Raw genomic sequence first — 15,854 nt, forward strand, 5'->3', positions numbered from 1 at the left:
TCATAAAAAACCAATTAGCTACCTGTATTTGTAATCCCTTGTGTATTATACCTGTATATTAACTCAAAAATTTGAAACTTTAAATGTTTATATCTAATAAACAAATTAAGTTTTATTAAAAATTCAAATGCCATTTACTATTAAATTAAAAACTCAAACATTTTATTAAGTTCAAAATATGTGTTCCCATTTAAAAAAACAAAGTTGACACCCTTACCAGGCATAAGGGATGAACTTAAAAAGTATTACATAGTTAATAATTCAAGAATGATGTGTAACTAAAGATAATCGAAAAAAAAAATGTTTTATTTATTATTATTCTGTAAGTAATTGAGTGGGTTATGATAAAAAAATCACCCTGTATACTTCTAAATTTCAATTTTTAATTTAATAGAAGTTATTGTGCTTGAAAAGTTTTATTTTGAACTTTCCATAAATTGAACTAGATAGTTTCCAAAGTTAATGATAAGATAATTTTTTATTCATTATAATAAATCAATAAAATTATAATCAATCCTATAAACTATATTTTAATATATTATCAATAATTATTAATAATATAATAAAAAATAGTATGCATTATCAAGGGTATAGTTTTTAAACTACTTATTGTCTCTTTAAAAGAATTTAAGAGAAAAATTTTTATTTAATAAAAATTATGTAAAAAATAGTTTAACAATTAAATTATTCAAAAAGTTTTTATCATTCGATTGACTTACTTAGAGACAATAGTGCTATTGAACTATCACCACCAAGTAAAAAAAAGTGGACAATACACCCCATGTACCACGACTTATATTTTCACCTATTAAGAAGGAAACTGTCAATATTTAATAATTACTTTGAAAGGTAATACATTAATGCAAACATTAATGTATTGTTGTAAATACAAAATATTTGCATATTATTATTCTTATTAATGTTTAAAATTTAAACAGAAATCATACAAATTTACCCTACTTTCTATTTTGTTTTTGATATATTCAATCAATTTAAACAATTTTTTTTAAATAAAATTTCACAATAATCTATCCATTTAAGCCTTTAAAACATAAAATAATGACTTATAACAATACATTGCGTTATATCAAATCTTATAGTCAATAAACATTGATAATGCCTAGAATTATTTAATTGAAATCGCTTAATCATTTTTTAAATTATTATTTTCTGTCATTAATGTCTTGACCTCGAGTAATTAATTTTGCATATCATATTTATTGCTTAAATTACAATTAGGTTTGAATGCACATTTTTATGCAACGCATTTGTATACAACTTAAAATTTTAAATGCAAATAAACAGTTAACTAGGATTTCTAGGAAAGTTATAATTATTTTAGTAATTACCTTCACTAAATAGAAGGACACTGCGTGCGGAGTTGCCTGCAAATAAGCTGGTTAACTCTTTTGAATACTATGTACATTAATTGCCTTCGACGTTGCTAACGAGTCCGATGAGCCTGCTGGACCTTTTCATGCGCGAAATCCTTGAATTTGTATTCTGTATTGATAACGATATTATACTTTCTGTTATTCGACAACCGTCAAAGTAAAATTTTAAAAGACCCTGAGTAATGTCAAATAATTAATGAAATAAGGACATGAATAAATCTGTGTAATTTTTAATATCACAAAATGAATTTTAGACATTAAATACTATCTAATCTATATTTAGTATCTTTGTATAAAAATCACTTGTTTATTCTATCATATAACTTCATACTAAATTTTATTCAAAAATTAAAATTAAAATAAATTGTCCTATAAACATCTTATAAATAATTGAAGAACTTAAAACATCTGTACAAATTCCAAAAAAATTTTAAACTTTAGGTATAATATGTACCAATAATATAAAAATATATTAAATTTAATTAATTTCCGAATTACGTTTAAACTTATTACGTTTTTTGGTTTACCAGTCTTGCCAACGTTTTAAAATTAAATTTTTTACATTCTAAAGTAATACAATGATATATGTATATAATAAATCATTATATTCTTGAGTTTAAAATAAAAGTAATAAAAACTATGTAATAATATTTTAATTCATTGTATTGAAGATTAATATTACTCTTACTCGATCTTCTGGGCTTTTGCAGACCTTTAAGGCCCATCGCCACAGCAACATATTGTTTTCATTCCACAATATTTTTCGCACATTCTTCTACGTTTCTTGCATTAAGAAATTTAAATCTTCCTATATTGTTTTTCCCATCTTTGTCTAGACCATCCTCTAGGTCTCTTAGTGTCGGGATTCTACTTAATTATTCTAGTCTTCATTCGTATCCTACACAACTTAACCTCATACTTTTTAGGGTCCCAATGATAAGTGCATTATAAAGATTATCCAATTTTCCATTTTTTCTCAATTTTATACACACAATCATTATTTCTCTTTAGACTAAAGATTTTTCTTAATATTTTTCTTTCGAAAACACTCCTTTTAGCTTCGATGCGAAGCTGAGAAGGTATTAGTTTTACTATGATGTGTTTTTTTGTTTGTTATCACTTTTTCTCAGATCTCATTAAACCGATTTCTTTCAAAGATCACAAATGTTATCTAGTCGAAAATATTACCCTTAATAATTGAAAAATTTCCCTCGTACCCCGTAAATTGTAAACCTCCAAAAAAATTACAAATTTAAAATTCGCTATTTTTCGAAATTTTTTCAATTCTTTTTACTTAAAACTGCCATAACTTTTTCAAAAATAAACAAATCAATAGAATTTTTATTTTTTTTTAGATACCTGATGTCTTTATCTATTATTTGATATATTTTTAAAAATTTGACCCTTTACTTGCCCACAGGGAGGGATTTAAAATAACAACTTTTCACAAAAAATTAACTTTTTCAATTTAATTTTTGAAAGTGTTCCGGAAAGTCTAATACTTTTATATATATATCTTAAATTAAAGCTAAAATAATGTACTTTATTATGGCAAAAAAGAAAATTAGACTTTATTTTGTCTTCATGGTGAAAATGGCTACCGAATGCAATTTTTGTGTCAAAATTATCGATTTTATATTTTACGTTTTTTACTTTAAAATGCTATAACTTTTTAAAAAATGTATGGATCAATAAAATTTTTTCATGAGAAGTAGTATTTATATACATCTTTCATTCGACATACTTTATCTTAATCAGGATATTAATAAGAAAATAGCAGATCATGTAGCTTTTGTAATAATCCACCAATGTTTTAAAAGTAAACACTATTTAAAGATTTGAATTGAAACGTTTTTTTTGATATTGATTTTAATCACTGTCAGATATCATTATAATTGATCCAACTATGCCACGTCAACACTGTGCGTCGACCCCCCTGTGCTGGGTTTTTTTATCTGATTTTGTCATATTTATGCTTAACGATGACGATGACGATGATGTAAGACACAAGATTAAATACAGGTGGGTGAAGTGGAAAGAAACGTCTGGTGTGTTAAACGATAAGAAAATTTCAATGAAGCTAAAAAGTGCCCTATGTGCCCNTACAGGTGGGTGAAGTGGAAAGAAACGTCTGGTGTGTTAAACGATAAGAAAATTTCAATGAAGCTAAAAAGTGCCCTATGTGCATACGTCAACTTCAACATCTATGCGAATACAATTATTGATGAAAATACAACATAACAATTTATATATTTATGGTTTTATGGTTTTATATGAATATTTATANAAAAAAACAGTATGTCGAATGAAAGATCTATATAAATACTACTCCTCATGAAAAAATTGTACTGATCCATACATTTTTCAAAAAGTTATAGCATAATAAAGTTAAAAACCCAGCACAGGAGGGTCGCGGCACAGTGGTAACGTGGCATAGTTGGATCAAGTATAATGATATCTGACAGTGATTAAAAGTACTATAAAAAAAAAACGCTTCGATGCAAATCTTTAGATAGTGTTTAATTTTAAAAAATTGGTGGATTATTCCAAAAGCTTCATAAACTGCTAGTTCCTTATTAATATCCTGATTAAGATAAAGTATGTCGAATGAAAAAGGGATTATTAAAAAATAGTATTTCCCATAAAAAAATTATATTGATCCATACACTTTTCAATAAGTTATAGCATTATAAAGTTAAAAAAAAAAAAAAAAACCCAGCACAGGGGGGTCGCGGCACAGTGGTGACGTGGCATAGTTGGATCAAGTATAATGATATCTGACAGTGATTAAAATCACTATCAAAAAAAAACGCTTCGATGCAAATCTTTAGATAGTGTTTAATTTTAAAAAATTGGTGGATTATTCCAAAAGCTTCATAAACTGCTAGTTCCTTATTAATATCCTGATTAAGACAAAGTATGTCGAATAAAAAAGAGATTATTAAAAAATAGTATTTCCCATAAAAAAATTATATTGATCAATACACTTTTCAATAAGTTATAGCATTATAATGTTAAAAATGTAAAAAATAAAATTGAGAATTTTCACACAATAATAGCATTTGGTAGCCATTTTCACCTTGAAGATAAAATAAAGTCCGAAATTTTTTTTTTCCATGATAAAGTATATTACATTAGCTTTAATTTAAGATATATATAAAAGTGTCAGACTTTCCGGAACACTTTCAAAATTTAAGTTGAAAAAGTCAATTTTTTGTGAAAAAGTTGTCATTTTGAATCCCCCCCTGTAGGCAGGTAAAAAGTCAGATTTATAAAAAAAATATACCAAATGATAGGTAAAGACATCATGCATCTACAAAAAAAAGAATTATATTGATCCATACATCTTTCAAGAAGTTATAGCATTATAAAGTTAAAAATATAAAAAAGAATTTTTTTACAAAAATCGTATTTTTTTTATTAAGTTTAATGTCTGTTTTCACCCTGAAGATAAAATAAAGTCCGAAATTTTTTTTTTTCAAAATAAAGTATATTACATTAGCTTTAATTTAAGATATATATAAAAGTGTCAGACCTTCCGGAACACTTTCAAAAGTTAAGTTGAAAAAATTAATTTTTTGTAAAAAAGTTGTCATTTTAAATCCCCCCCTGTGGGCAGGTAAAAAGTCAGATTTATAAAAAAAATATACCAAATGATAGGTAATGACATCATGCATCTATAAAAAAGAATTATATTGATATGTTTATTTTTTAAAAAGTTACGGCAGTTTTTAGTAAAAAAAATTGAAAAAATTTCGAAAATTAGCCATTTTTAAATTTGTAATTTTTTCGGAGGTTTCGCCCATTTCCGGGGAACGAGAGAATTTTTTTCAATTTTTGAGGGTAATGTCTTCGACTAGATACGATTTGTGATCTTTTGGCGTTTCATTGAAAGAAATCGGTTCGGTGAGAGCTGAGAAAAAGTGGTAACAGACACAAAAAAAATAAATAAATAAAAAAAAAAACACATTTTAGTAAAACCAATACCTTCTCAGTTTCGCATCGAAGCTAAAATAAGAAATCTATACAATGTCTAAATAGAAATTTTGAAATCGCCAGGATGTAGCCATAACTACTAATTTGCGATCTATGTTTGTGACTTCGCATAGTTTTCATTGTCTCGTTGAGGTTACAAACGCAAAGTCTAATTATAGTAGAAAAATAGAAATTAAAAAAATTTCCACACGAATCTACTATGAAGTTTCATAGTGATTACGTGTAAGATTTAAATATTGTCCTTATCAAAGCTAAACGATGACACGTGTAGGTATGACTGACACTAGACTCCCATGGACATTTTGTTATACACTTTAACGCGCTTCTTAAGGCGTCGGGGTACCGACCTTTTTTCAGGGGCAGAATATAGGCAATTTTGCCGATTATTCATTTTACGCAGTGTCGTTGTATGAGAAATAAATGATTTTTTAGTGTGGGTGTCCATTATTGGGAGATTTTCGTCGTGTTATAGTCGATAACAAAACCGGTTGTGTACCGCCTTACTTTTTGATGCAATTTGATTATACTCATAACTACACACGTTTATGTTATGTATATAAAAACTATAGTTTAGCACCAGCCTCACTGTAAATACTTACAGACGCGTCATGATTTCACAAATTTTAATTGATTATAAAAACAATTAAACTATTTATTTTCGACGAGTAAGAAAAACTAAATATTTACAGAAAACAAGTTAAATCATATGAGATCCACACGGATTATTTTGAAATTATAAAACTATAAAAAAACTAATTTTAATTATAAGAATTCATTTTACAAAATTACATTATTTACACACTAAAATATTCAAGTTTTATAAACCTGTTCTTATGGGAAGCCCATAACATCAGTTACTTAGTGTTAGATATAGTTTGATAACATAGTGTGTGACTGAGGAAAACACGTTATTGTGCCAAATTTAAAGGGAAATTATTAAAATATAATGCTAAATACATCAACAAGATATGTTTTTTGATATTTTGGCGTATCGTTGAACAATAACAGTCCAGTAGGTACAGATATGGATAGACACAAGCAAAAAACAAAGAACTAACAAAGAATTAGATGGTACTTTTGTTTCAGCCATGATACAACTTAATGAAAAATCCTGTGTTGTAGTTAAAATTTTCTCGTTATTAAAACTAGATTTTTCAAATCCAAAATGATTAGGTGACTTGGTTTTTCTTTTACCAGCGCCTTCAGTCATAGATCAAAAGAAAAAATGTAGAATAACAGGTAAACGATTGTCAACAGTTAGTCTTACCGTACTGTCAAAATAATAAGAAAATTTTATAAAGAAAATAAAAACATACAACAGATACGTTTAGTTAGGTCAAATTATGAATAATTTGATTAATCCTCACTGTGGGATCGAAAAACAAACAGAATTTGAGTGTAAACACTATAAACAAAATTACAAAAAAAAATCAAACACAATAGTTTGACTGCTTAAGTCAAAATGAAATTTATAACAAATACTTAAACACTGAGACGTAAAATTTTGTCAAATATCAATTATACAACAAGGCAAAAAATTAATACAACAAAAAAAATGAAATTCGATTTTGGACTAACGTGTACGTTAATGTTTGTCACACGAACAGATTAGATATAAAAATAATTAATTGTACTGTATGACAATATAATAATTGAGGTAAGTTAAACTACTAATCGCACTTGTAGCAAATATAAAAAATACCGCGGACGGTTTAAATCAATAATGGAAAACGTTATGTTAATGACAAAAAAAATCAAATTCAGCTGATTAATAAAATTATGTAAGCTTCAATATAATTACAATCTTTAATAAACTTAAAAATAGAGTTAATATAAAGTGAAATACCAATGCTAATATTGGTAAGTTAATTAATATCAGATAATCTGATTCAACTTGAAATTTAAGTTAATTTTACCTCATATACCGCACTATGAGTATAACATGAAATATAATTGCAGCATGAATACTGGCAAAATAATGCTGTCGGTAAAATGATGTGATTAAATAAAGTCTTCGGATTTATCCAGCAAAATGTTCATCAGCTTTCAAGCTGGAAATTTAAATTTGTATTTTTTGTAAAAAAATTTGAGCTGAACCCGTGATAAATTTCAAATATTTAAATTTTTCATTAGAGAAAAATGCAAAAAAAGTATATAAGTCTAAAACAACAAAATTTATAATTAGTTTGGCCAGTCCAACGACTGAAGCTTAGTGGTATCGTTATAATGATAAAATCAATTTATGTATGAGCTTATACATATTAAAAGAATATTGAATTTATAAATTTTAACATTAAGTGAAATGAGCAAAATAAAGTAATAAAATTAAAAATAGGTCAGTTCGTTACTTGTTCAAAAGTAACTAAGAAATTAAATCAGGAATAGCCATGTGCAAATCAATAACAAATGAAAGAAAAAAATTAAATTAAACAAAAATAAGTCGACAGATAGTCGTATAATTACTCGATGTATTTTAACATAGATGACTTTAATTTAATTTGCTGGTCAATAGGAAAGATTGTGCTTAAAATTAAAATGCTAATATATTTGAGTAAAATGTAAGTTTAACTGTCCAGACAGTGAAATATAAAACAAACTCGTATTTGCTGCACAGATTAAGTTAATAGTTTAATTTACAATATATAATAAATCGATAACAATCGATGTAAGTTAAAAAAACCGGAATAGACATCGCATTAAACCGCACACTAACAAAAAATAAAACAAAACAATAAAGTTAAGTTAAATTATAACGGCAAGCCGGAATGGACATCGCACTAAACCGTATAACATAAAATAAAATAAAAACTCAAGTTAAGTTAATCAAAGCAAAAGTTTGTCTTAAAAAATATATTGCATATTAAATTAACCCATATGACTTATCATAGTAAAAATGTGACTGACCTAGGCGAAATTTTGGGGAAATATAAAAAAAATCCTGCAAAGGGAACATATCTTATAAGAGAATAATAAAGATTTAAATATATATATATCTTAAATAAATATCTTAAACTAATTCTTAAAAATCTAACACTTCAATGATGCCTTCGATGTGGACACATAATACGGGCGTCTTCCATATATTGTAATAATAATTAAATCCAGCGGCGTAACACATAAACATGTGACTCAGAAAAAACTCGCTGACAGCTACAAGGTCACTCGAACCACGACCATAAAAAATAATACATACAAATACACAAAGAAGACCACAAAGCTACTAACTTCTATCTAAAAACAAAGTCGGGAAAATAACATGTCCTAAGGACCAAAATCGTACACTTATGTTATGAGCTCGTAATGAAAATTTAATGAGGCAGTATATATTTATAATATAACGACGTGTAAATGAAAATTGAATAAAATAAATAAAATTAGTACAATTATTGTAACTACAGTAAGGGAATAAAACATTTCCCAAGGCACATGACCAATGTCCTGGCATCATGTTTATACCCCCCAAACCATTAGTCAAATAACGTACTGAAGTAACTTATTTTACGTTAAATGAAAAGGTTTATTGTGGAAAAAAGTAAGTAAAGACATTTATGTGTTATCCTAGCACGGTGATCATTCTGCAAGTGGGCTTTTATATCGGCCTGTAACAACAACATAGTTTGTCACTTGCATAACGACTAGCTATAGTAGCCACCACCTAGGCGAGGTATCACACCTATCAGATATGATTACCGGACCATAGGTGGAATTTGATTTTAAATTAATTAAAAGTATAATTTAAGTTAATATGTCGTTATATGTATAAATTACTATAATACCTCATGGTTTATTAAACACAATTATGACAATCAAAGTTGAATGTGGTTGATATGTAAAACATACCGTAGCCCGTTTCTAGATTAAGGAACAGGGATAAAATACACGCGAGTATATAAGTTTCTCGCGCAATAAAATAAATACTACAGTTGAAATTAATAAGGAAATTTAATTTAATTGTTAAAAAAAAGAAAATTAAGTTAAACATGGACAAAAATACGAATGCATCAAAAACCATGTCTACAAATAAAGGCAACAAAAATAAAATAAAATATTTAAACGGAAAAAATAATATTACAAACATCACGGACGGTATTGTAACACATCCGTTAATGTTAATTGGAAATTAATGAAAAACACCAGGAGTGGTCTGGACACTGGCTCCTTAACGTTGGTTAGAAGGAAAAGTGAAACACGTGCTCTCCACACATAAACAAAATTAAGTTGATTTATAATAAATTAAAATGAAATTAATTAATAAAATACAGTTCATTACATAAATATAATTATAATTATCGTTTTCTGTTTTATAATTAGAAAACAGAAAACGATACTCGGTCTCCGAAGAGACCCATCCGATGGTCTGGATGCTTCGCCGAAAAGACCTGGCCGTTGGCTGCTCTACTCCATCATTGAAAATATTGGTACCAGAAAAAGGACAAACGTGTGACGGAAGAACAATGAAGAGTCAACACCGATCTAACGGCAATTTCAAATCGATAACGGCCAGTCTTTTGGGAGAGATCAATACCGATAAACAATTCGATTTTATTTATATTTATTCTCTTTTGTCGCCTTATCTAGCGGTCAGCGGTAAAAAAAAAAAAGAGTGTTTGACACCACTGTATCAGGAAAAGGTTCTTTCGGGCAATAAAATAAATGAGTAGACTAAACAAAAATTATAATCGGTCCACCTTTGAATTTGTGACGTTACAGTAGTAATATCAATTACATCGATTGAATTTGCTGTGAGTGAGATAACATGCAATTGTTAAGCTACGTCGAGTTGTTGTCGGTCTTCTCTCTACGTCTTCATTGTCGCCGCCATCTTAGAGCATTTTAGCTATAAGCTCTATGGCGTTTGCAAGCCAGTATTTTTGTATTCGTTTTGTTGTAAAAGTAAAATATCACATTTGCGATTGTCACACCCTTGTGCGCTCAGTATATCGCCGTTGGGTTTATATATTTTCTGAGATACATCACAGTACCGTTCACAGCATATTGTGCACGTTGGACAGCTACTTGCATTCGACTTCAATTGATCCTTTCAATATTCAACATTATCATCAGCCGTTTCAATTAGCCGATAAGTATAATTTATTATTTATTATTTGTTCATATCAACGCCATCGTGGCATTGGTATTAAGTGTCCCCCTATCCACATTGGCGTATATAAGATTTTATGATTCGTGTATCTTATATAATAGAACAAGGAAAAAACGCTTTTCTGGGAAAATTATTTAGCGTGCTCGGATTTTCAAAATTTTTTTTTTCAATAAAAGTACTCGGTCACCAGACTGTATTAAATACAGAAGTCATTATTTTTGTTTGCTGTTGCATAAACCAAATTTTATTGATCAAGTTATAACAGGTAAATTAGCTATAATGATCTACGGCGCACTAAATGAGTAATAACAATAATAGATTCAAATCGGGTTTTCGGTGTGTTATTAATACCAAAGTCTATGGGCGTGTAAGACTTACAAATAAAAATAATGACTTCTGTATTTAATACAGTAAAATAACAATAGAAACTTGGACTAAAATCACTTAACTTTAACAAGCTGTAATGGACGAACTGTTAATCGGATAAAAAAAATTATAAGAACAAAATTGTTTGTAATTTTTTTTCTATCATATTATAAAATTAAAAATAAGGGTTCCCATTTAAGAAAATTATAAATAAGGGTTATTATACCTGAATGGACGAAAATAATAATGATTTAACTACATATTAATGTTGATATTTTTGAACTTGATGTTTTTTCTCTTTAAAAAAAATTTGAAATTCTCAATAGTTTCTGAAAAAATAAGTGTCTTACCAGATTTCGATCACTCTGTATAAAGCATGTTTAACAAAGTAAAAAAATATTAAATACCCTCCTAAAATAATTTTTGAATACGTCTAAATGGAATACCTCATTAACAAACGTCAACCTTATACCCAATACATTTTACTAGAATCTCTTTTTGAATTTCCTGATGTAACATCACAAATTCGAAGGTGGACCATTTATGATTTTTTGTTATATCTACTTATTTCTTTTATTGCCCGAAAGAACCTTTTCCCGACACAGCGGTGTCAACCACTCATTATTGTGCCGCTGACCACTAGATAAGGCCATAAAAATGAAATATAATTAAAATCGAATTATCAGTATTGATCCCTCCCAAAAGACTGGCCGTTATCGATTTGAAATTGTCGTTAGATCGGTGTAGGCTCTTCTTCATTCCTTCTTCTGTCATTGACTGTGCAATAGTGCACACGTTAATTGTTTTATTGTCATTTTTTTTTCAATGATGGAGTAGAGCCGCCAACGACGAACGGCCAGGTCTTTTCGGCGAAGCATCCAGACCATCGGATGGGTCTCTTCGGAGACCGGGTATCGTTTTTTTTTTATATATATTATATTTATGTAATGAGCTATATTTTATTAATTATTTTATTTTATCGTAATTTAAATTAATTTTGTTTGTGTGTGGAGAGCACGTGTTTCCCTTTTCTTCTAGCAAACGCTAAGGAGCGAGTGTCCAGACCGCTTCTGGTGTTTTTCATTAATTTACGATCAACATTAACCCTTTAGCAGGCGCGTGCCTATTTTTAACGTTCATAGTCGCGTGGAGGTCTATCAGACCCCATTTCTTAAAAAGTATAAAATATGCATAAAAAAGTTCATTTTTTTTAATTCAAAGACATTATTTGTTACCATATGATGTATAAATATGGATAAAAATTCAAAAATTAAAAAATAAATAAATTACAAAATTATGTTCATTACTAAAAATTATATTACGAAAAAAAAAAAAAAACCTAATTTTCCAAATTTCATTCAAAAATATTGATTTGTAAAAAAATTATTTTAACTGCAAAATCTTATTTTTAAGACGGTAAACAAAAGCTTTTACTATTTCAAAATGTATTTAAATTAATTTTTCTTCTATTTCTTTAAGCTCAAACACGGCTTATATTTATTAGTTTTATGTGTATTTACATTTATATAACCATTTTTCTGAATTGAATTTTTTTATTATTAATATCACAATACATTTAATTATTATGATACGAGTGTATACAATTATTCGTTCGTAGTAGCACATCGATTACCGTTAATCAATGTGTCCACATTGCGACGCGATTTATTTATTACATGTTTTGTTCTTATTTGTTCTGTATCATCGAGTAGTGGAAATTCTCAATAGATAATTTATTTTTAAAACTTAATTGCACAGTCGGTGGCAGATCCACATAATTCCAATTCCACAATATTATATTGATTATAACATTGCATTTACGACAAAACGATATTTTGAAAAAATACAAGTCCAAATAAAAATTATAACGTTACAAGTCGCGTGGGGGTAAATATGACCCATTTCAATTTTGATGAATATTTTAAGTCATGCATTTTTTTTTCGAAGGTATTTATTAATAAAAATCGATTTAATATTACTATAAAAACCATCTTCTAAATTTATATCTATGTACACCTTTTATGCAATATAATACATACGTTTTTATTTATGTGACGGTGTGCTAGACCCCCACGCGACTGTTTAAGGGTTAACGAATGTGTTCAAATACCGTCTGTGATGTTTGTAATATTATTTGTTTTTTTGTTTAAATATTTTATTTTATTTTTGTTGCCTTTATTTGTAGACATGGTTTTTGATGCATTCGTATTTTTGTCCATGTTTAACTTAATTTTCTTTTTTTTAACAATTAAATTAAATTTCCTTATTAATTTCAACTGTAGTATTTATTTTATTGCGCGAGAAACTTATATACTCGCGTGTATTTTATCCCTGTTCCTTAATCTAGAAACGGGCTACGGTATGTTTTACATATCAACCACATTCAACTTTGATTGTCATAATTGTGTTTAATAAACCACGAGGTATTATAGTAATTTATACATATAACGACTTATTAACTTAAATTACACTTTTAATTAACTTAAAAATAAAAGTCCACCTATGGTCCGGTAATCATATCTGATAGGTGTGACACCTCGCCTAGGTGGTGGCTACTATAGCTAGTCGTTATGCAAATGGCAAACCACGTTGTGTTATTACAAGCCGATATAAAAGCCCATTTGCACTGACTTTAATAATAATATTTTTAATATATTTTTATTACACAGATTCTGATGTAATATTTTTCCTGCTAAACACATATTGTGCCCGGCGTAGCCGTGTACTTCTACTGTAATCAGTTGCCCTACTTACGATGACGGCCCGAAGAGTCCATAAGGCTCGTTCGGCCCCTGGTCTGGGGTGGAGCTTAATAGTATATTTAATTGTTATATGTTTTGTAAATTCATTCATACAGTCGACTCATCTTATTCCTTTTCCTCGACATAACCTGACAAAATAAAATATCGAAAAGCCCCACCGGGCAGCGTTCATTCATGTAATACAATACATATAAGATAATGTAATATTATAATAACTATATATGTATAATTCATATATTATACAAACAGCATGATTATTATTAAGCATCTACCCCCTATGTTTTCGTTAAATAATGATTATTCCATAAAAATGTACAGACTATAATTTGATTTATTTTTATAAACCGTAGTAAATATCAAGTAAATTATAAGAAATAATTATTAACCCCATTAAATTATTCTGCCATGATTCAAAACCTTTTATCATCTTACTTAATAAAAATATTTTTATCTTATAATAGACAACAGTTAATACCCAAAAAAATTAACTATAATTGTTTAAGTATACATTTTTTTATATATCTACAAATGAGAAGTTTTTAGTAGCTCTTCTACATGAAATGCAATTTTAAAAATAAATTGTTTATTAAAAATTTTTAATTGTTTCATTTCTTAGTTTATAACTTTAGTATACAATTAATATAATATTACTATTAATTTAACTTAACACATAATTTGATTTCTATAAGTAAATTTTTACATTTTTTAATCTAATCTAAGTCTAAGATTTATGTCTGATATTTTAAAATCTAAATCTTATGTATTGAATAATACGATAAAAGTATGATAAGGGTATCATAACACCCTTAAGTAGTAAAAATATAAGTAGTGCACAATTTTTCATTTGAGTCATCAATGTTAGATTTTTTACGTTGTACAAATTTTTTTTATTTCAAATATTATTTTCTAAATTGCCAAATTTTATCATTCCCTCATACAATAAATTTGCTTCTTCTTGAAGACTTTAGTCACAACAGCTCATCTTTTCAGCGTACGAGGCGTCAAATATCCTTTTATTATTAAACTTTTTTAATATATCCCTTGATAGGAGAATTTGGTCTTTATGGATCGGTTTTAAATTGTACCTTCTGATGAACTATTTCCATACATAACGTTGAATTTCGTTTTAGAATTTTCGTCTTTAGAAACACGCTTTAATGTTCCTCTTGATAGTTCTCATTTGTAAGTTTTAAAAATAACTTCAGCATTTGTACACTTCATTTATAAATGTCCGCGGTATTTGTCTAAGATGAAACATTATGTTTTTACTTTCGAAAAACGACTAAATGAAAGGCTCTGAAAATTCCCTACCTTTGTAATATTTACATACGATGTATATTTATGTATTCCCGGACTTATTGGTAGCTGATCTCTCAGTTTCAAAATTTCGACAGATTTAAATAGACAACAAAGCAAATATATTCAACAAATTGTGATGTTGTATTAAAATATCGTAAATGTCTCTAACACAGATTTTAAATGACTTCGTAATTATAGAACGCATGACAGTTCATTTTGGTTTTCCTGGTTACCAAACTTAAGCCGTCTACAAATCTTTCGGAAATTGTAATAAGCGTTTGAAACATATTTCTATTCGTGAATTTATATAAGAACTATTGGCTAGAACTAATAGTAATAATTAAATATTTTAAAATAATTGCACTAATGAAAAAAATAAAATTAAATATTTTAATAAATATGATATTAATTAATAACACGTAAAGTATTGCCATTTTAAAAGTATATTTTGTTAGTGTTAGGTATTAATAGATAGAATAATTATGTCACAATTACAAGCACCTGTTATATTGGTTGCAAAATAATTGCTTAAATGGCGTTAAAAAAATTAAATATAACTAATTAAAAAATCAATTAAGTTCACATAAGTGTGTCTATAAGCTTCTCCAAAAATAAAACTAGTCCCGACAAAAATTCAAAAAAGTTATATATAACATGTTTCAATTATTTTAAAGGAGATAAAATTTTGAAATTATACATTTTTAGCTTCGATGCGAAGCTGAGAAGGTATTAATTTTATCATGATGTGTTTATTTTTTTTAGCTTCGATGCGAAGCGGAGAAGGTATTAATTTTACTATGATGTGTTTTTTTTTTTTTTTATGTCTGTTGCCACTTTTTCTCAGCTCTCACTGGACCGATTTCTTTCAAAAATACGTCAAAAGATCACAAATCGTATCTAGTTGAAGACATTACCCTTAAAAATTGAAAAAAATTC

This window comes from Daktulosphaira vitifoliae, unplaced genomic scaffold (assembly GCF_025091365.1).
Source record: "Daktulosphaira vitifoliae isolate Bord-2020 unplaced genomic scaffold, ASM2509136v1 Scaffold_1, whole genome shotgun sequence".
Classification (NCBI taxonomy): Eukaryota; Metazoa; Arthropoda; class Insecta; order Hemiptera; family Phylloxeridae; genus Daktulosphaira; species Daktulosphaira vitifoliae.